This window comes from Callithrix jacchus, chromosome 15 (assembly GCF_049354715.1).
Source record: "Callithrix jacchus isolate 240 chromosome 15, calJac240_pri, whole genome shotgun sequence".
Classification (NCBI taxonomy): domain Eukaryota; kingdom Metazoa; phylum Chordata; class Mammalia; order Primates; family Cebidae; genus Callithrix; species Callithrix jacchus.
Window position 1 is genome coordinate 21,193,738 of NC_133516.1, and position 23,095 is coordinate 21,216,832.

A 23,095-nucleotide genomic window follows, 5' to 3' on the forward strand; every position below is an offset into this window, starting at 1 on the left:
GATTATAATCAATAATAATATATTGTGTAATGTAAAATTACTAAGATAGTAAATTTCAAATTTCTTACCACAGGAAATTATAAGGGAGATGATAACTATGTTAATTAGCTTGACTTAATCATTCCACTTTGTACATACATATCAAAACAACAGTCTGTACCCCATAAATGTGTACAATTAGGATTTCTCAATTAAAAATAACAATAATTGAAAAAAGATTTGGCTGCTCTACACTGCCTACTGATCATATCTCTAAGTAACACTTAAATCATGGCTTCAGATAAAGGTGTAGGAGTTTTCCATGAAGTAGTGAAGAAGGGGAACTTGTAGGAGTTATATCTGTCTATAGGGTACAATTCCTAGTTGCAGTGGTTAATGGCAAGCCTACTGAAGCCAGCTAAGCCCACCCCTTTCGCGTGCCATTTATTAGCAATGCAACTCCAGATGAATTTCCTCTCAGAAATTCAGCTTCTATGTAAATATGCCGCTAATATGTTTTATCAGTATTTGCAGCATCTACATGGGCTAATGATTAAGTAAGATAAAGCATGTGAAACACATAGCATACTACCTGACACAGAGTATTCATTTGCCCAAGCTGTGCTGCCAATGAGTAGCAGGGCCAGGACTTCACCTCTCAAGTTCCCAGGTCTTCATCATACTCACTTCTTCATGTAACTAGCTGCAAAATTCCACTTGCTACACAGAAAAGACAAGTTTTTAAATTATATTGTATTAAAGTTAAAACGTACACCCTACCCAGTTACATGAAGGTTGTATCCTTGTTAATAACAATGTAGGAGTCAGAATCAATTCTGGTCTGGTAAGCTATAAAGTTATTTATGTCAAAAAAAAGTAAACATATAAAAAATGTATATAACATACATGTATATACACATATACATCTAAAAACATCTTTACATGTGTGTATTTCTTACCTCTGCATATATGTGTGTAGTTATTTATCTATCTACATATACAATGTCACTATTCCTTGTCTATTAAACATTAAATTGTCATGTCTCCAGCTCATGGACTGTACATGTATTCGTGCATGAATAAACTGCTTTTCTTATTATCATCTGGTGAGTTACTACCATTGAGTAGGACAGCTTCCTGGATAATAAGAATATCTGATATATGGGTATATATTTTTATAAAACACTTTTAATTTATTAATTATTCTGTGGACATAACAGTTTAAGAATCTTACAGATGTCACTTTTTAAAAAAGAATCACTACAGGCCAGGCAAGGCAGCTCATACTTGTAATCCCCACACTTTGAGAGGCCAAGGCAGAAGGATCACTTGAGCCCAGGAGTTTGAGACCAACCTGGGCAGCATAGTGAGATCACGTCTCCATAAAAAATAAACAAAATTAGCTAGGTGTAGTGATGCACACCTGTGGTTCCAGCTACTCAGGAAGCTGAGGTGGGAGAATTGCTTGGGACATGACAATTTAATGTCATTTTAGTAGACATAGGAAGGCAAATAATAATAATTTCACAATGTGCAGTGGCTCATGCCTGTAATCCCAGCACTTTGGGAGGCCGAGGCAGGAGGATCACGAGGTCAAGATTCTTTTGATTCAGGGTTGTTTCTCCTAGTTCTTGCTTATCTTCATCTGTTTGGGTGGCTGTACCAGACTATAACACTATAAATATATTTCTTACAGATCCAGAGGCTGGGAAGTTGAATATCCAGGTGATGGCAGATTTAGTGTCTGGTAAGTGCTTGTTCTTCTGGTTAATAGATGATGTCTGCTGTCTCTGTCCCTACCCAAATCTCATCTTGAATTTTACTCCCATAATTCACACAAGTTGTAGGAACTGGTAGGAGATAATTGAATCATGGGGGTGGTTTCTCCCATACTGTTCTCATAGTACTGAATATATCTCATGAGAGCTGATGATTTTATACAGGGTTTCCGCTTTTGCTTCTCTCTTGTTCTCTCTTTGCCTGCTGCCATCCCTTTAAAACGGGACTTGTTCCTCATTGCCTTCCATCATGATCATGAGGCCTGCCCAGCCACGCGGAACTGTGAGTCTATTAAACCTTTTTTTTCCTTCCCAGTCTCAGGTATGTCTTTATCAGCAGCGTGAAACAGACTAACACACCATTTCACTGACGGCTTACTTGGAGGAAGGGGCTAACTAGCTCTCCAGGGTCTCTTTTATAAGAACACTTATGCCGTTCATGAGAGCCCTTCTGACTTAATCTCCTCCCAAAGGCCCCATTTCCTAAAACTACCACCTTAGGAGTTAGGATTTCAACATATGACCAAACATTCTGGTCATAGTACTGTTTCTTGTCACCACTATCACTCTTTTCTTTTTCTCCTTTTTAAGTGTAGCTTCCTGTCTCCTTAGGCAAAGAATCGAAACAACCTAGGTTGGTGAAGCACAGCTATTGGATCGTATAAAAGCAGAATAACTGCTACACTTACAAGTAAAGTACATGAGATTGTATAGAAAGATATCACAGTTTGTGTTTTTAAAGTTTAAAATGCTGTTTTTGCTTTCTTTCCTTTCTTCCAGATCTTCTAACATATTTTGGGTGATAGAGAAAAATGTTGCAACTATAACATAAAATAAAAGGTAAGCAACAGTAATCTTCTAAATTGATAGAGGTAAATAAACCCTAATTAGACTAGGTAACTACTTTCAGAAAAAAAATAATATCTTTCTATAAAGATATATTGTTTACCATTAAGAGAGCTCTCTTTAGCAAATAAAACTAGGAAGTCATCAAAAGGTTTGGTTTCTTGAGACACAAACTCTTAGAATTTTGGCCTTCAGACCCTATCTTAGAATAATACCAATGGACTCTAGCAATTATCCTACCAATCAAAGACAGAGGTTCTATGCAGATATAAACATATTGTTTCTAGTGACAAAAAAAAAAATGAGGTTTTAAGACTCAGAGTGATGGAGAAGAAACAGTATGAATCTTGCCTCATTCTCTTACTAGCATTCAGTCATAGCATTCAGTTACCTCCCACCTCCTACTCTCTCTGGCTTACAGAAAGAGACCTGTCTAAGAGAACTGCCTAGAGCCTTCTGGCAAGGCACAGTACTTGTTGGTGTGGGTCAATGGCAGGACTGGAAGTAGTAATTGGATTTCCTCACTCCCAGTTCACTTGTCTATCCACTACAAAACAGCATGTTAATTTTGAAGATATTTACACTACTATGCCATCATGCCGCTGGCACTAATTATATACCAGGGATCACCTCATGCCCATCCCAGTAGAGTCACTGCCCATAGCAGTATGGACTTCAGATGCCACCTCTCCTAGATAATTATACAACACATATAAAGCCTCAAAATAATGTTTTATATTTAAGAAGAATTCAAAGACAGAATATCCAAGTGTGGAGATATCAAATTAATGTCTATATTTCTCTCCTAATTTTCTATCCAGTGAATAAGAGCTTAATATAATCACAGCAGAAATACTAATAAAATGTTTCAACAGGAAGCAATATCAAAATATATTAATCTAGAATGATTGTTCTGATAGACTATCTTAAACATAAATCTAGACTTTCTCTTTAAAGAATAGTGAATCTCATATAAAATCACATAATCTCTTCCCTGAAATATTTGTCAAAATCAAGTTGGTATGGACTATTTTTATCACAAACACTTGAATTTTTGACAGTGATTCCAATACAACTCTGATTTTGAAACTGCGACACAAATAATTAATTTATTATTATTATTATTATTATTATTATTTTTTGAGACAGAGTCTTGCTCTCTTGCCCAGGGTGGAGTGCAGTGGCAGGATCACAGCTCACTGAAAACTCCATCTTCCAGGCTCAAGCAATCCTCCCACCTCAGTCTCCCAAGTAGCTGGAACCACAGGTGCACACCACCACAGCAGCTAATTTTTTTTGTTTCCTTTTTTTTTTTTTGGTGGAGACAGGGTTTCTCCATGTTGCCCAGGCTGGTCTTAAATTCCTGACCTCAAGCAATCCTCCTGAGTTGGCCTCCCAAAGTGCTGGGATTACAGGTCTGAGCCACCACGCCTGGCCTACAATGTATTTTATCTTATTTATTTATTTTTGAGACACGGTCTCATTCTGTCACCCAGACTGGAGTGCAGTGGCACTATCACGGCTCACTGCAGCCTTGACCTCCCAGGCTCAAGTGGTCCTCCCACCTCAGCCTTCCCAGTAACTGGGACCACAGGCATACACCATCATGCTCAGCTTATTTTCATATTTTTTGTAAAGTTCTGGTTTTGCCATGTTGCCCAGGCTGGTCTCGAATTCCTGAGCTCAAGTGATACTCCTGCCTTGGTCTCTAAAAGTGGTGGGATTACATGTGTGAGACATCATGCCCAGCCTTGTTTTATTTGTAAACCAAATCTTTAAAAGTTGTCTGATTAAATAAGAAAATACAACATCTGAAAACATATTAATATTTATCATCTTTACATATTCTATAGTTCTTTACAAAGAACATTATTAGAGCTTCAGAAGAAATCAAAGATTGCTCTTTACAAGTTTACTGCTCATCAGTAATCTATAAGTCTCTATGAAACTCTCACAATCCCTCAAGAAATGTCCTGCAAACTTGATATTGTTAAATTTAGAAATAAAATACTCTTAAGGGCCAAACTTTAGATTTCAGAAGAAAACATGTGGAGTACTTAGGTTGTGCAGTCTAACTCTCTTCTGTCATTTGCACTGATAACATGATGCCTGAACACATTTCAGTCCAAACTCAGAGAAGAGAGGCTTACATGCAAGTTCACAAATGGAATAAAATCCAGCTAGTCAGCAAAGTGCTCCCAAATGAGAACCTAACTTCTTTCAAATTGCTTTATTCAAGTTTCATTATCTAGACTTCTTTTTGGCACAGCATGGTTATTGCTCACCCTTTACTATCCCTTTTACCAACACATGTCAAGAACAATCAAAGTACTAGGGTCAATATATAGGTATGCCTGTTTCAAAAAGTTAATACAGAGGGAGAAACCTATTTGGCTAGAATTTCTCACAATTTGAGTCCTAGCCCACAAACAAGACTGATTCATTCACTTTTCTGCAAATATGCTATGAAGCAAAAATTTTAAAAATTTAAAAAGTCTCCAGGTTTGCTAGACTGGTTCACATGCAATACTTTGTTTGAAAAAGGAAGAGAAAAGGATACTGTTTGGTAATTGGAACTTAAAGACTGCATCCTATGTTGTTCAATGCAGATTTCTGGACTGGCATGACAGACTACTGCAATATAATTATTTTTAATTGCCAATTCACATATCTAAAGAAAAGAATATATAAGACTCCCAAAGGCACTGTTCTACAGCAAGGGTTTAATACATCAATGCAGGCTTTAGTAAATAAGGGCTTTTGTCAATATTTCACTGGCACATCACCCACAACATAACAATACCACTTAGAATTTATAGAGGCCTTTCATTTGCAAAGTGCTTTACAATAATTAATCCACAGAATACTCATTTGTCAGGGGAATGAATACTTGATTATAAAACTGAGGATTTTAAGCGAGAAATGGTTTGGATAAGATCAAAAAGTAATACTGTTTTGAGCTGAAATAGAATCTCTAACATCTCCAGAGTTAGCAGTGCTGTTTTGACATGGTTGACATGTTTAATACTTTTTAGGCGCTGATAGCTAAACCCACAGCTTTCTTTATGCTCACTATATTTCTTGAAAGCTCCCTTCTGTACTCCAATGTGTGTTCAGTTTTTAAGAGCCACAGATTTTTCCATACATTCTCAAAAATGGTAAAATGTCTGCATTTCTGAATATATATTCTTTAACATTGAGAAAGCATTTGTAACTGTTGTTAAAATATTAGACCATTCATGCTGTTGTGGTAAGCACAAGTTCACCACTGTATACCCAAGACTGAACACAGCGCATGGCACACAGCAATCAGTAGTCATCCCAAATATCTATACTGAATAAAACTAAGGTTCTCTCAGCTTCATTAACTCATGTATTCATTTGTTCATTCATTTAATCAGACAATCATCATTTGTTGAACTGCTATCTGCAAAGCACTGGATTATTTAGCAAGAAGAGGAGAAAAATGTCATCTGTCCCTTGATCTCACGGAGTTTATAATTAACTACAGATAGATAGGTAAGTGAAAAATAAGGATGATTAAAAACAATGTAGAAGAGCAGTAGGGTAGAAACACAAAAGAAGGAAGAAATATTTCTATTTGGTGAGTGTCTTAGTCCATTTTGTGTTGCTATAAAGGAATTTCTGAGGCTGGGTAATTAATTTTAAAAAGAGTTTTATTTTGGCCAGGCACAGTGGCTCATGCCTGTAATATCCTAGCACTTTGGGAGGCCGAGGTAGATAGATCACTTGAGGTGAGGAGTTCCAGACCAGCCTGGCCAACATGGTGAAACTCCATTTCTACTAAAAATATAAAAATTAGCCAGGTGTGGTGCATGCCTGTAATCCCAGCTGCTCGGCAGGCTGAGGCAGGAGAATCACTTGAACCCAGGAGGTGGAGGCTGCAGTGAGCTGAAACCATGCCATTGCACTCCATCCAGTCTGGGTGACAAGCAAGTCTCTGTCTCAAAGGAAAAAAAAAAGAGGTTTATTTTACTGATGGTTCTACAAGAAACATGGCACCAGCCTCTGCTTCTGGTGAGGCCTCAGGAAACTTTTGGTCATGGCGGAAGGGGACGTGGGACGTGGAGTCTGCATATCACCTGGTGAGAGGGGGAGCAAGAGGACATGCCAGATTCTTTTTAACAGACAGATCTCATGGGAACTAAGAGTGAGAACTCATTCAATTCCTCAAGAATGACACCAACCCATTCATAAAGGATGTGCTCTCATGACCCAAACACCTCCCACCAGGTCCCACCTCCAACACTGGGGATCAAATTTCAACGTGTGATTTTAGACAGGACAAATATTCAAACTGTATCAGTGAGGAGTCAATATAATACTTCACAAAAGATGTAGTTTTACTTGGGTTTTGCATGATTTTGATAGGCAGAAGAAATTGGAGAAGAATGTCTCAGATTGAGGGAAGGCCAAGAAGTAGAAATAGCTTTCCTGCTCCCACCAATTTGGAGAAATTTGTAGCTGAAATTATATCACTTTTGACTACACTCTGTAAATTCAAACTTGATTTGTGTTGCTGAGAAATTCTGGATGAGATTGGCCTGTGATTACCATACAAATTGGTTGTATGTAAATGCGTACTTCTATAGTGTTTGAGGACATGACTTATTCTTTCATATGTCTGAAATATTCCTCAGACTGTTTCCTCTCCTAATGTATATTGTATTTTAAAAATGAGAAATTGTAGGTCTCTTTTGAATAACAGGCTGAAAGACTTCTATGACACAGTACACCATAATTACTTATATGGAAACATGTAATAAGTCTACAGAAACTCCTCAAATACATATTTTATGCTTAATTTTGCTCTAGGCATTATGCAGGATATGATGTGGTTTCCAAAAGAATGTTTTAACGGTGCCGATACACTAAAAATGCTCCAGAAATTCTTGTTAATTAAATATTCCCTGATGAGTTTACTGCTTGAAGGGAAGAGGAGTGACTCCAGACTATGAGAACCACTGGAATGTCACATGAAGTTGTCGATGTGCTCTCTGTGCAATGAGTAAGGCACAAAACACTGAGCCAGTAATTAAACTCATGTCTTCCAGATCGCAGCCTAAGATAGTCTTTGCAAGATACAATGATTCTGTTAGATATTTCTTCATTAGAAGGACTTCATTTCCGTATTGAAATTACAAAGCTGCCTCAGGTATTTATGCATTTTATTTTTCTTCCCTGTGTGCATTGCTCCACCTGTCCCACTGGGTTCTGTTTTCTCTATGGATTGTGTTCATCTCCCACAAAAGCCAACAGAAACTCCGGCAAAACCTAGGGGAACACAGGCAATCCCCTCTGCCACCCCTAGGGCATGCTCAGGAGGACAATGGTATTGTTGCTAAATAGCACTTGCCAGGCGTCCAGGGTTGGAAAGTCTCACCTACTCTGTCACCTGGCAGCCCTCCTCCCAGAGTTAGCCACCAGTAGTACTTATTAAATTATAATGATCTACTTTAAATATCAGTAAATGATGGTGCAACTGACTTTAAAACCAATTTGGATATTTGCTGGACATATCTGTCATTAAGGCTGATTATTAAAGGCTATATAAAACTTAAGAATGTGGCTGTCCAGAAGGGATCTAACAGTTTTCCTTAATTTTTAGCTTAAACAGAGACAGACCAACATTATAATCCTGGATAACCAATCTATTACCTTCCAACTGCCTGGGGCCAGAGCCTGGGGGCAGTGTGGTAGGTGCCAATTTTGGTCAAGTCAGGTCTTTCTTAGGGGCAGTCATGAGAAGTAAGAGTCAAGAGTTGTAAATAACTATAATCCATTTTTCTGAAATCTCATATAGTTTCTATTTTTATAAATTTAAAAGTATTATTCTGAAAATGGAATCCATAGGCTTCACAAAAATGCCAAGGTGATCCATGACACAAAACCATTAAGAATCCCTTAAGGCTGACCTAACGCAGTGGCTCACATCTGTAATCCCAGCACTTTGGGAAGCCAAGGATGGGCTGCACACTCGCAACTAAGAGCTTGAGACCACCCTTGCCAACATGGCGAAACCCCATCTCTGCTAAAAAATACAAAAATTTGCTAGGTGTGGTGGCACATGCCTGTTATTCCAATTAATTGGGAGTTTGAGACATGACAATTGCTTGAACCTGGGAGGGAGCCAAGATCGCACACTGCACTCCAGCCTGAGTGACAGAGTGAGATTCCATCTCAAAGAAAAACAAAATTCCCTAAAGGTTGTCCAGAAATCAGTTAATGTGCAAGCATAGCAAATGCATGGGAGAAAGTAGAGTAGAGAGGTCACTTTCCATAAGGAAAATACAGTGAGGTACTGAAAGTCCAAAGGAACATGGACCTAAAATATTATTGTGAAAAAAAAAAAAAAAAAAACAGGCAATAGAAGGGAGTTTGCAATATCAGGAAGGGAACAGATTAGGACTAGATAAAGATTAATTAATCATTGGGCATGGAGAAATTATTCCAAGACAAGCATCAGGGAGAAACCTGAATGCTCTCTTTATCTTGCAAGTAGGGTCTTAAAAGAAACAGGGACCCACTAAATAGTCACTTAGCAGAAATAGCCAAGAACTACTAATTATTGTTTAGTTACTCAATTAAAGTAAATGTAAAAATGTATTGAGCACTTATTATGTACCAGGTACCACATGCTAGATGACAGATATCCAATGGTATAGAAACAACAGAAATGGTCTTTGACCTTGTTAAACTTACAGTGGACTCGGAGAGACAGGCATTAATTGAGTGAGTAAGAACACACAAAAATTATGATAAGCTCTATGGGGGGAAAGAGTATGGTGGCAACAAAGGCATTTACAGTTTGGTAGCCAGTGAAATTGAAGCTCTGGCCCAAAGATGAGCACAAATTGGCCAGGCAGAGTAGAGGGAGGGTGCTCCAGATGGAGCGAGGAGCATGTAGGAAAAGAGGGTACTGCTGCTTAGTATTTGGAATTATTATACTCTTCAACACACTGTAGAAATTGGGTAGATTCTCCACCTTGAGAAGAAGAAAAGAGAGTATAGGGGTAGAAGTCAGGTAAGTAAGGGAGCAGGGAAATAAGGAGAAAGAGGCAAACTTTTACCTTCTAATCCTTGGTATGACTAGAGGCTGAGGAACCACCTCTTCTTTCATTTATTCTCCAAATCAGAGCTATCTTTTCTCTTTTATACCTTTTGCAATGAAAATAATATGATGAAAAGAAAAAGAGAAGCCCTATTTCATTTCAGTATTTACTGAGAATCCAACATGTACAACTAAGACGGTGCTATGGAGCATATACAAGTGAGCACAACACTTCCTCTGCAGAACAATCGAGTGAGAGGCAGAAAAAAATCAAATAGAATGCCTGCTAGGTGTTGAAGTAGAGCCACCAGCCCTCTGGGTGGCCTTAGGCAGGTCAGGTCTCCTCTGGGAGCCTTCCTTTCACATCTGTCATAGAGCTTGTAGGCAACTGACTTTGTGAAGTTCCTTCCAGGTTAAACAGACTGTGCTCCATTTTTTAGACTGTCATTAGAAAATGCTCAAATACATCTGTGTTTGTATATGATTGGAGGCAGTCAACATATTTAAGAGATCAGACATATAATTAAAATTTTGTTGTTGAGGTGGGATTTCTCCCCCTTTTAAGTGTCACTTTTGATAAACCTGAGCCTGAATTGAGCTGTTCAGAGATTAAGGAGATTAACATACCATAATACGCACATACTAATTCACTAAATGTCTAGAGGTTGATGTTGGGGCTTTAAGGAGGGGTGTTTCTTGAGGCTAGGCACAGGACTAGGTGCTAGAAATTCCAAAGTACCTAAAACGTGGTCCTTGCACTTTAGACATTCAATGGGCTCAAAATGGAAGGGGCCATGTAGAAAATAGTGAGCATAAAGAGTTCCCTGTTTAATAAATGGTGTTGGGAAAACTGGCTAGCCATGTGCAGAAAGCAGAAACTGGACCCCTTCCTGACACCTTACACCAAAAGTAACTCCAGATGGATTAAAGACTTAAACATAAGACCTGGCACCATAAAAACCCTAGAAGAAAATCTAGGCAAAACCATCCAGGACATAGGAGTAGGCAAGGACTTCATGAACAAAACACCAAAAGCATTGGCAACAAAAGCCAAAATAGATAAATGGGACCTAATCAAACTCCACAGCTTCTGCACGGCAAAAGAAACAGTCACTAGAGTGAATTGGCAACCAACAGAATGGGAAAAAATTTTTGCAGTCTACCCATCTGACAAAGGGCTGATATCCAGAATTTACAAAGAACTCAAACAGATTTACAGGAAAAAAACAAGCCCATTCAAAAATGGGCAAAGGATATGAACAGACACTTTACAAAAGAAGACATACATGAGGCCAACAAACATATGAAAAAATGCTCATCATCACTGGTCATTAGAGAGATGCAAATCAAAACCACATTGAGATACCATCTCACGCCAGTTAGAATGGTGATCATTAAAAAAATCTGGAGACAACAGATGCTGGAGAGGATGTGGAGAAAAAGGAATACTTTTACACTGTTCTTGGGAGTGTAAATTAGTTCAACTATTGTGGAAGACAGTGTGGCGATTCCTCAAGGCCTTAGAAATAGAAATTCCAATTGACCCAGCAGTCCCATTACTGGGTATATATCCAAAGGACTATAAGTTGTTCTACTATAAGGACACATGCACACGAATGTTCATTGCAGCACTGTTTACAATAGCAAAGACCTGAAACCAACCTAAATGCCCATGATGATAGACTGGATTGGGAAAATGTGGCACATATACACCATGAAATATTATGCAGCAATCAGAAATGATGAGTTCGTGTCCTTTGTAGGGACATGGATGAATCTGGAGAACATCATTCTCAGCAAACTGACACAAGAACAGAAAATGAAATATCGCATATTCTCACTCATAGGTGGGTGATGAAAAATGAGAACACATGGACACAGGGAAGGGAGTACCAAACACTGGGGTCTATTGGGGGGAAGAGGGGAGGGACATCTGGGGGGGAGAGCTGGGGAGGGATAGCCTGGGGAGAAATGCCAAATGTGGGTGAAGGGGAGGAAGGCAGCAAAACACACTGCCATGTGTGTACCCATGCAAATGTCTTGCATTTTCTGCACATGTACCCCAAAACCTAAAATGCAATAAAAAAAAAAGAGTTAGCTGCTCTAAGTATCAACCTAGACATACAAAGGAAGAACTGTAAGGACACTAAGAAGGAAGGAAGTGTTAATGGGAGAGATACACGTGGAAAGTTTTATCACAAGTCTTGTGTTTAAGCCTGATCTTAAGGAGTGAAGAGGAGTTAGTTAAACAAGGTGAAGAACATTCCAGGCAGACAGACTATGATCAGTAAAGGCAAGAAGGGAAGCATGAACATAATTCTTTTCCTTCCCCAGCATCTATTTCAGTAACATTGCAGATAAACAGGATTTTAAACATGGGAAGCCATCCAAATCAGACAATTCTCATTCTTTTATCAAAATCCTAAAGGGAACATTTTTAAATCTCTTTTGTAATTGCTAGGAAAATGAGGTGTGCCCAGAATCCTTATTTAGAAAAAGCAGTCTTTATTTTTTTAATCAAACAACATATCACTTTTTCAATAGAGCTGGAACCAAATTCTGCATTTCATATGTTAATTGCAATTTACTTATTCTTCTGTAAGGTGCATAAATATGGTCTGTCAGCCATTAAACAAATTTAAGTATGAGAAAAAAAAACAGAAATGGGCTCCACAAAAAGCAAGGAAATGCATCAAAATCAGACATTTTGTCACACTAGAAGACAAAAACATCGACGTGAAGAATGTCCTTGCCAGGTTAAGACACGTTCCTTTTCTACGTACTGTCAACCTAAACTCAGCTCCACTCAGAAGTGTCTGCTTGGTTGGCAGCTGCTGAGAGATAGCAACTCCTCCTAGCAACAGATGGAGCCAATCAAAAGCCAGCAGCAGTGATCCTTGCTGTTAAGTGCAATGACATCTCATTTATCTGGCAACTCCAGTGAAGACTGTATAGTATATAAGATAATTGCTAAGAGACTGAAATTTACATTCCCATGCACCAGAGACTATTAGAATTTCAACAGCATGATTGGAAATTTGCCTAAAATTAGAGGTCTGTGTGTTTAAATTATGAACTGGTATCAGACTGTGGTGGATTATGCTTAGATTTTAGAGTAAAGAGACCTGAAGGTGACTATTAGTTTTCTCACTTAATGCTCATATGTTCTTTGGCATGATAGTTTCCCTGAGTTTTAATTTTTTTATCTCTTAAAATAAGATAGATACATTGTCTGACCTAACATACCTTGCAGCAGTGCTGTGTTAATCACAAAATATTGCAGATATCAAAGCCCTTTGAAACTGCCAAGCATCATGTAAATCAATATTAACTGACGTTTTCTTACTATTAGAGAAACAGTATTTAATATAGCTAATAGCTTCAGCTCCCATCTGAGTTATCTCCAGTAAGCCATTTCACCTTTATTTCCTCACCTGCCCAAGAAAAAGAATGCTAGGACATGATTCAGGAACTTGCTGTGAAGACTGGATGATTACACTCATAAAGTTCAAATATGTAGTAAGCACTCAAAAATGTTAACTAACAATTATTATCATTCCATCAGTTAATGGTGTGAGAACTTGAGGGGCTAATAAATTGGAGAGAGTTCTTATTCCTGCTAAGTGACCCCCAAAGCAATATGCTATAGAACCCAAAACACATGTATCCAGCGGATCTTGCATAAAATTCTCTGAACTCTCTACAAATTTTTTTTAAACACATTCATGCATGCTAGAGGTTATTCCCAAGACATCTACTTCCTCTGTTGGGCTTTGAACACTGCTTTTGCTGTCTCCTGCTGATGACCTCTTCATTCCATGAAATTACCATTCTCCTGCTGTACACATAACTAAAAATTTGGGATGGTCCATGGTATATTTGATTAAGTAGTGCTGCCAAGCATATAGTTCCTTATAGGCCTGTTTATATAAAGTATCTACTTTTTATCTTATTACCAATATGCTCTCCTGCATTGAAAAGAGAGAACAGGAAACTCTTTTAAAGAATTTACAATAGTCAGTTTCTCAATTCTCACTCAACTCCACTTGGTTGCATTAATATTTAATATTAACATTAAAAGGTATCATATAATTATCACATATACCATACTTTGCATGTTATTATAGATGAATCTGTTATACAGTTTAGAACAAATCACAATGGCCAGTATTCCTGAACCCAAATCAGTAAGACTTACTGACACGAACTACACTTTTAAGCTAAAATTTTTAAATATCCTCTCTGTTTCATAATGCTTATCCCATCCTCATAACTTTAGTAGATCCCACTTTGAATGTCTTAATTTTTGTGCTGTTTACCTTTCTTGCTGTACTATAAGCTCCTTTGAGAGCAGAAGTTTTATATGATGGTTTATAGTACAGGCACCCAAAGCATCTAACTCACTTTGTACACAGCAGTTCATGCTTAACAGATGTCTATTAAAGAAACACTACCAAAATCAAAAAAGAAAAGGAGGGCCTTGGGAATGGAAGAAAAACAAGAGATAAACAGAGAAAGAAAAGAGGGGAAGGAGGGAAGGAGAAAGAAAAGATATAAACAGAAGGAAGGAAACTAAATTGTTTTAAATGCATGGGCAGCTATCTCAAGGATGTTTGACTTCTTTCAATACAAGTCTTAGACCACTTTTCAGATAAAGTATAACGCTGTTTCTCATTGCCACTCTTGGACATCACCTCTTAGTCCTTAGGAAGACTGATGCCACTACAGGGTGTCAAAATAAATGGAATTTTAACAGGCTTAATTTTCATACAAATTCAAAAAGCTAGATGTAAAATAAAAGAAACAAATTTTTAAACAGAGCTATAATATCTTTGTTTGTGTTTTACTCTTCTTCCCAGAAATACATGTTGAGCTGGCCTTTCTCTTTATACCTCCCACTCCTTCTCTGCCTCCCAGCCAGATTCTACACGTCAGTTTGTCCAAGTCCCCAGCTCTCACGTCCTTAAATCACCAACGTCACTCTTCCAGACACACACCCCAGCCAATATTCTGGTCTCCAGTGAAAGATAAACCAAGAAATAAAAGTTCTAAATAGAAATTCTAAATTCCTGCACATGAGAGAACATTCACTTTTCAAATATAGGAGGAAAAGGAGGCTTAGAAACAAATAAGTATATATATATCTTATGAAACACTGTGAAGAGACTCCTAGATCTGGAGTTAAAAGGCTTAGTCTTTGTGTCTGACACTGATATTAGTGAACCTACTTCCCTTGAGAAACATACTATATTTCTAATAAAGCAGTAGTGACACTGTTTGATACATCTCTCTGGGTTTTCTGTTTTTTTGGAAAAAGTTTTCATGTTTGTGATTACAAATATGAAAATTTCTCAAACATAAATTTTAAAAATGTACACAATAACACACATACCTTTTCTGAATACATATTGTTTATATGATCTCAATTATATGTTTGGGGAAAATGTAAGTTGGAAATTCTTACACAAATCCATCCATTATGGAAGTTCTAAGCCACTAATTCCCTCTACTGCAACCAGGTATATATAAAAACATGCCTTAACCCCCAATTTAGGTGAGTTGGAGGATATGATTTTCCAATGATGGAATACTCTAAGAAAACAAGAAGCGGCATCATTTTTCTGGGTTGCATCATAATGACTATCAGAAACATGGTCAAAGAAGCTGGGCATGGTGGCTTAAACTTGTAATCTCAGAGTTTTGGGAGGCTGAAGCAGGAGGATCTCTTGAGGCCAGGAGTTCAAAATCAGCCTTGGTAACTTAACGAGAGTTTCTGAACATATATTTCTAAGGGGCAAATGAATGAATTCTAGTTCTCAACCTGTATTGCTGACCTATGTATACTGACCATGAATGGTCTTCTGGTGGCCCCAGAGAGTCAACAATGGTTTGTCATCAAGGGCTTACCCAGGACAGAAACCAATAAAATATTGCTCACTCAGATTACACAACACAACATTTTGGAAGAGGTAATATAAATGAGAGTGATCTCTGGATAACGAAAGGATTTTAAAAGTCCAGGCTATCCATTTCAACTTTCTAATCTGATAAAAAGGGGTTGAACCCAATAATTTATGTTTCCTTCCACTTCCAAAATTTAATAATATTATTGTTTACTTGTTCATTTATTTATTTAAAAATATTTATGTCCTTAAAAAGAGAAAAGTACCTGTTAAAAATTAGATTTGGTCAATATTCTCATGGAAACTATAATCACACATCATATAGTATTTAAATGTGATCAACAAATAGTTGAAAATGTGTTATATGAAAAATAACAATAATTTTTGCAAAGTTTTACATCCCTTACTGCGTCTTAGGCATCATTTTATCTGATGAAAGACAAATATGTAGCTAGACATGGATATGGGTAATGATTAGATAAGAAATAAAATGGAGATAGAGACAGAAAAATTCATTTAATCATGACAACAACCAGCAGCTTTAGAACATTAACCACGTGCCAAGCATGTGTTAAGTAATTAACATATATTTTCTATGATGCCAGATTGTAAAACTAGGACTAAAAAAAGGCACAATAAATAGAAACGATCCTTATCATCACCTTCCAGTGTATGCTTTAGGTAATATAGCCCTAATACTGGAGATAGCAGCAACGAATGGATTCTAATTGTGATGAATATTAGGGGAAAAAAGCCACTGATTTCGTTTAGCCAACCTCTATGATCGTTTTTATCAACTGGAAGTTAAAAAAAAAATGAAGCTAGAGTGGGCACAATGCTAGATAGCAGAGAGAGAACAGTCATATTTGGAAGATATCTCAATTCTACAGGCAGAATTTTTTTTAAAAACAAACCAAACAACAACAACAGTTTATTGTTAGGGGAAGCACTGAGACTGGCCTTTAAGAGTTTACCAAGAGGCTGATTTGCAGAGATAAGCAAGCCTGGACCCCAGCGGAGTGGTCAAATAAATAACAGTGCTCAAAGAGTTATATTTACTGCCACGCAAGATGAATCATGCTTCTTTGGGGAATGCTTTTTCTGAAACGTCATTTCCCATTTTGGACTACTGGATCAGTCTCTCAGAAGAGTTTGGAAGGTGGCCAATTACTTCCCTCTGCATTTTTCATCTGAAACTTAGGCTGTACAACTCCATTTTAAATTTTCACACAATATATCTTAGATAGTAAGGACTTCATTTCGTGAAGAATAAGACACCAAAAATATAGTCTGTTCGTAAATATAGATTTGAGAATAAGGACCAAGAAACACACTTTAGGAATCTAAAGAAGTGAATTTTTGCTACAATAATCTACTGCTCCATGCTCCATATTTATATTTTAAATTATAATAATAATGAAAAAAATCACTGTTGAGATGATAAATTAGCAGAGACCATTAGAAACTTTTAAGAATGAAAACTACTCTCCAACAATATCCACATGAAAAACCAGACATTAAAAGAACATACAAGTAGATGCTGAAATTACCAGAATCCAATTTGCAACTGTCCCAATCACATTTAACCTCAGATATCACTAGAGCACTGAAAACGTATAGGATGTTAAACCGCATTGGAGGGCAAGTGACATTCGCAGATCTAATGGCAAAACAAACAAAATATCAAACAATATTTAAAATTTTAAATATCAAAGAAAAGTCCAAACCAAATAAGATCCTTTAAACCATTAATCTATTATGGTTTAAAGCAATCTATTTTACTTGATGGAGCATTGGATCAGGGAAAGATAAGTTGTTTTTAAAAATTAAATTATGTGAATGTTAAATATTCTAGAATTATGCAACAGAAATTGTCTTAAAGTAAGCATTGAAAAATTAGTTCAAGGTCTGCACCCACTTACCTTTCCAATAAAACAGTAAGTACAAACATGCTTTATAAATACACAATGTAAAATATAAAATACAATTTAAATATTGTATCTCTTTTATAGAAATATTACTTGCTTTCTGTAAATTAAAGAATCACTCTCAATTTATCATGTAGGAACAACTCCATTTCTGGCTATCACATCATTTTTAAGCAAAGATGTAACCATACACATGCCAAATAGACTATAACAAATAATAGGTAGAGTGCAAAGGAAGGGAATAAAATGAAAAGCACAATACAGACACTAATGGAAAGAAAGGCTGCTTCTTTGATTTACACCATCCAGGGAAAACCAAAGCAGAAACCATAGCTTGTGTCAGTCTCATTAAGATTAAATTCCCAAATATCCAGTCTGCTATGGTTTCCTAGGTGACTACAGTGAGGACACAAAGCTTTTCCATATATTTGAAGAAACGGTGGCAAGAGACAACTCCGTCATCTCCGTGGAGGTATTGTTTATTGTTTGGTGGGTGATGGGGTGAGAGAGTTTGCAGGAAACTGGTAGATGGGAAATAGAGGATAAATCAGACACAGGCTTTGCCTTCAAGATGCTGATGATTCAGTTCTGGAGACAAAAGTACAAATTCAACCTAAGATGGGAGAGAGATACAAGAAAAATCTATGGAAGATAAGGAAAGGCTACTTCAGTTTCAACAGGAAGCACAAGGAGGATTTCATGGTGGAGGTATACTGGTTCTCAAAGAAGAAACAGGACATTGATAAATAACAATGACAGGAAAAGACATTAGCACTGAGTGCAGGGAAGGTTGAGATATATGAAATGACTGAAAGAAAGGAAAACATGTCATAAAAATAATGAAAATGGAGATGAAGCCAGAGAGTTATACTGGGGTCAAACTGTTAACTTAGAAGGCCAACCAAAGAATTTTGGATTTTATATATAAGTTCCTACAATTCATTGAAGGTTTTAGATACAATAAGTGTCTAGTCACCTTTAAGACGATGAAATACAAAATAGTGGGGGCAAAAACACAGTCACTCGTCCCGAGCTGGCAAGACTGGGGATTTGAGAGAAAAAAGAGAACAGAGAACAGAGGTAATACAGAAGCTAACAGGAAGGATGAACAAAAGGAAAAGAATCACTTCATTTTCACTTAATCAAAATAGGTGAATAAGAATTTTTTTGCATGCAAAGCATACACACTACACTGAGATATTTTTCATCCTGCCAAGTGTTTTGACATTTATAGAGGGTAGGAAGAAAGAACTATATTTATTAGGTGTTAATTATTGATCTGAACATATTTTATTATTCAAAACTCTTCCACCAAACTTAAAAGCTAGATAGAATAATCCAATTCAACAATGATGTCAGGCATGGGGTCACAGGCCCATAGTACCAATTACTCAGGAGGCTGAGGCAGGAAGATTGCTTGAGCCTGGGAGTTCGAGGCTGCAACAGAGAAAGCCCCCCACCTCTGAAAAAAATTAATAAAAACAAAAATAAATGATAAGGAAGGACTCAGAAGGATTAAGTAATCACCCAAACAACCAGAAGCAAAAGTGAAGTTATGACTCAGTATGTCTGCTTCCAAACACTGTTCTTTACACTATACCAAACTGTTGGAACACAGCACAAGACATTTTTGGGGGTTGCATCTCCCCACAGGCCTCAAGGTGATCAAGCAGAGACTAAATAGATCTAGAGGGAACCCATCAGAAAATGTTATTCTAGGCTAAATTATGTTGAAAATCTTTCACCTTCCTTAAAACTCTGTACTTCCCAGTATTTATTTTAGAGTACTTCTTCATTTATTCTTTTTTCTTCTTTTTTTAAGAGACGGCCTGAAGTAAACTACACAAGGTGAACTAGATACAGAATATTTAAAATGGTAAATTATTGAGCATAAAATCTCATCTGATTCAATGAGTGAAAGTAATATTGATTAACCCAGCCACTGACCTTGAGTAACAGACATAAGAATGGCGTAATAAACACAAAAAAGTGTTGGTAATGTAACTGTCACAATGCCAAGAGATACAACTTGGATCGAGAGTCACACTTCACAAAATAGACATCTATAGGGACTTTAGATGTACTTATTATGTCTAACGATGAACAAGGTGAAACAAACTAAACTGAGAGTGGAAGACACATGTTGCTCCTCAACCGTGTGCTATTTTGCTATCTTAGAGATAATTATTACGTGATTTATCATAAAATATATAAACTCAGGATAAATATTTAATTATAGAAAGCATATCTTTATGTATCTTTTTATAATGATTCTAGTGGGCTTCAAACTTCAGTTAAAGCCTGCTTAAAATATTTATATTTAAAACTGCACCATGAATTGAAATTTCCAAATACTTAACAGGAAGTAATGTTCTCTCTGATGCAAGGCACCAAAATGTGTATTGCTAAATGGACACATATATTTCTGTATCTGTTTTTCATTAAATAACTCAAAGGTGTCATTTTAAGGTACAAAATATTATGACTCACAATACATTTTTTACATTGACTAAGGAGAGAAAGCAAAAAGATATTTTGCAATTTAATATCTATCCAAATGTACCAACACACTAAAAGATATGCATAAATTTTTTAAGTGCTGACAATAATAATTTGGAAGCCCGAGCTCAGTAAGTAAAGTTAAATACCAGTCCTAGGAAATATTGACCTTATCAGGAAAACTCTTCTTGCATAGTAGTATTTTGTGGTCAAAATCATTGTGTTTACAGTTGTAAGACACAGCTTCACAATTGAAACATGGATTCCACTCAGTTTCCATGACTTTTTCCACTTTTTTGATCCAACACCAGAGTTAAAATGTTCTCACCTCTCCAATTGTGAAGAAATTCATGCCTCTGAGTTACTTTAAACAAATAAAAATGTAATTCAATTAATGTGTATTGAATACATAAAGAACAATCATTTTATTTCCTTTTTAACCTCAAGTAAATAATAATTAAATTGATATTTTAGCTTTTTTTGGACAAATTATCTTTCTAAATAACAGAACTTACTAAGCCATAGTTCCCATATCATACAGTTCCCATATCATTCGAAGTGTACAATTCAATGGTATTTAATACATTCAAAGAGTTGTAAAACCATCACCCCAATTAATTTTAGAATATTTTCACCTCACAAAGCAACCTCACACCCTTTAGCCCTGAACCTCTCCCCATTCAGCACTACACAACTACTTTGTCTCAAGAGTTGCTTTTTCTGGATATTTTATACAAATAAAATGATAAAGTATGTCTTTTGCACCTGGCTTCTTTCACATCACATAGTCCTTCCGTGCTTCATCTTTATTGTAGCATGTATCAGTACTTTACTCTTTTTATTTACAAATAACATTCCATTGTATAATTATACCAAACTTTACCCATTCATCAGTTGATGGACATCTGAATTGTTTCTACTTTTAGGCTGTTATGAATAATGCTACTATGGGTATGCATGTACAAGAGTTTTTTGTGTCGACATATGTTGTAAATTTTGGGGGGTACACACCTAGCAGTGGAACCGCTGGGTCATATAATAAGTCTATGTTTAATCTTTTGAGAAACTGCCAGACGGTCTTACAAAATGCCTGCACCATTTTACATTCTCACTAGCAGCTTATAAGAGTTCCAATTTCTCACCTACATGCATTATTATCTGTCTTTTTTAATATAGCCTTTGCAGCGGGTGGGAGGTGGTATCTCCTTGTGATTTTAATTTGCATTTCCTTGATGACTAACGGTGTTGGGTATCATTTCACTTTGCTATTGACTATCTATTATCTATCCATCCATCCATCTGTTTTCAGGTCTGTTGCATACTTTTTATTAGGTTATCTGACTTTTTATTATTGAGTTGTAAGAGTTTTTTACCTATTCTAGATACAAGTTTCTTATCAGATATGTGGTTTTCAACATTTCCTCCCATTCTGTGGATTGATTTTTCACTTCTTGATTGTGTCCTTTGAAGCACAAAATTTTTTAATTATGATGAAATCCAACTTAACTATTTTTATCTTCTGTTTGTTGTGCTTTAGATGTTATAGCCATGAAATCACTGCTTACTCCAAGGCCATGAAGATTTACTCCTATGCTTTCTTCCATGTTTTATGGTTTTAGGTCTCTGACCCATTTTTGGCTGCTTTTCCATTTAGGTCTGATCCATTTTGCATTACTTTTCCACATGTCATGTGAAAAATTAGCATTTAAAAATTATTTTTGCAGCATGCTACCAATCAGATTAGTTAAGGTCTTCAGACAATGGCAAGAAGATCTTTTCACTGAAATAACTAAGAAAGTTTGTGGAAATCCCATAAGCATATAAACAATGAGGAAAAAGCATTTCAATAAGTAGCACGTAAACTTTTAGAAATTAAACATCTTATTCTTGGATTATACATATAATGAGTCAAAATGCAAAGATAATACAAATACAAATCAAGGAAATTCATGGGAGCTACTGAAAAATTAAAATTTTATGTGAAGATGTAAAATATATAATGTTTCCATAACTCTGCTTCTCTCTCTTATGGCACTTAGCAGTTTAAATATTTTATTATAGTATGAAAGTATAGTGTTTGCCTTTGTCTTATACCATGATTAAAGTATCTGTTATATAACTTGGTACATGATAAGGAGAAATATTCAAAATTGAACAGGTGAACAAATTAAAATGAATGAATTCTAGAACTGGCACTTTTCCCCTGCTTTGATGGATAATTTTCTCTCCTTTTCATCCTTTATGCTTTAGCTTAAGTAGCATCTCATTAAAGAAATTTCCAGAGAAATCCTGTCTAAATTGGTTTCCTCTATTATTCTCTATTACGGAAATACATTTCATTTTTTCACAGCACTAATCCTAAATAGTAAATGTACATATTTATTTGTTTACATGTTATTGTGCTTTCCCAATATGGGAGATGGAATGTTTTTCATTTTACTTCCAATGCCTAAGACGATTTGTCACACATTAACAATTTTAAATAAATAGGTAGTAAGTGATAGAATAAATGGGATCATAGACAACCTGCCGATCCCTGGATTTTGAGGAACAGCTATATTGAAACCACAGGCAAATATGACTGCACAGTCATTGCTATGTCCTTCTCCATGGTGGCTCTCAGTTCCCACACAACCTTTAACATTTCCCTGCAGGGAGAACCTTTTCCCAACTATTGAAATAGAAGAATAAAGGTAGTAATGCTTATTCATCCTTGCCCTCACTATAGAAATTTTAGAGGTAATATCCAGCAATCTGCAATGAACACTCATCAGGCAGTAAGCTTCTGCTTCTAAATCCCAGATGCGTTCTAATTTATTTAGACCTGAATAAAATTACAGGTAATCTTTCTTTCCTGTAGTCTCTACAGTTCAATATTTAGTTTCCCAGAAGTTCATAAACTTGTCAAATAATAGTTACAGTGATTTGAAACATAATATGCAACCTAACGAAGAGATTTTGTATGCATATTTATGCCTCAGTCTACTCCCTTTTTCTCTCTCTCTTTCTTGTCCTAGAGTCTTTTACTATATACAGTTAAGTTTTTGGTCTAGAGAGGTGTGGCTGCTGCCAGATGCTATGGACTATAAG

The 23,095-nt window shown here is 36.4% G+C and overlaps 1 protein-coding gene and 2 long non-coding RNA genes across 11 annotated transcripts in view; 1 reads left to right on the forward strand and 2 right to left on the reverse strand.

Moving 5' to 3' along the window:
• Positions 1-21,428, reverse strand: part of LOC128929706 (uncharacterized) — a 40,661-nt gene extending 19,233 nt beyond the window's left edge. The window contains exon 1 of the long non-coding RNA XR_008476696.2: positions 572-21,428. This is a non-coding gene — a long non-coding RNA (uncharacterized LOC128929706). The remainder of the gene's footprint in view (positions 1-571) is intronic.
• The window catches only part of FGF12 (fibroblast growth factor 12), a 584,819-nt gene that overhangs the window by 142,601 nt on the left and 419,123 nt on the right, over positions 1-23,095 (reverse strand). The window lies entirely within an intron of this gene.
• The window catches only part of LOC118148013 (uncharacterized), a 47,795-nt gene that overhangs the window by 8,283 nt on the left and 16,417 nt on the right, over positions 1-23,095 (forward strand). Inside the window, exons 2-6 of one of the 2 annotated variants that reach the window (XR_013527217.1) lie at positions 1,676-1,726; positions 2,538-2,597; positions 6,005-6,122; positions 7,679-7,779; positions 17,899-18,301. This is a non-coding gene — a long non-coding RNA (uncharacterized LOC118148013). Of the gene's footprint in view, positions 1-1,675; positions 1,727-2,537; positions 2,598-6,004; positions 6,123-7,678; positions 7,780-17,898; positions 18,302-23,095 lie in introns of those variants that run through there. The other variant, XR_013527216.1, reaches the window with a different exon arrangement.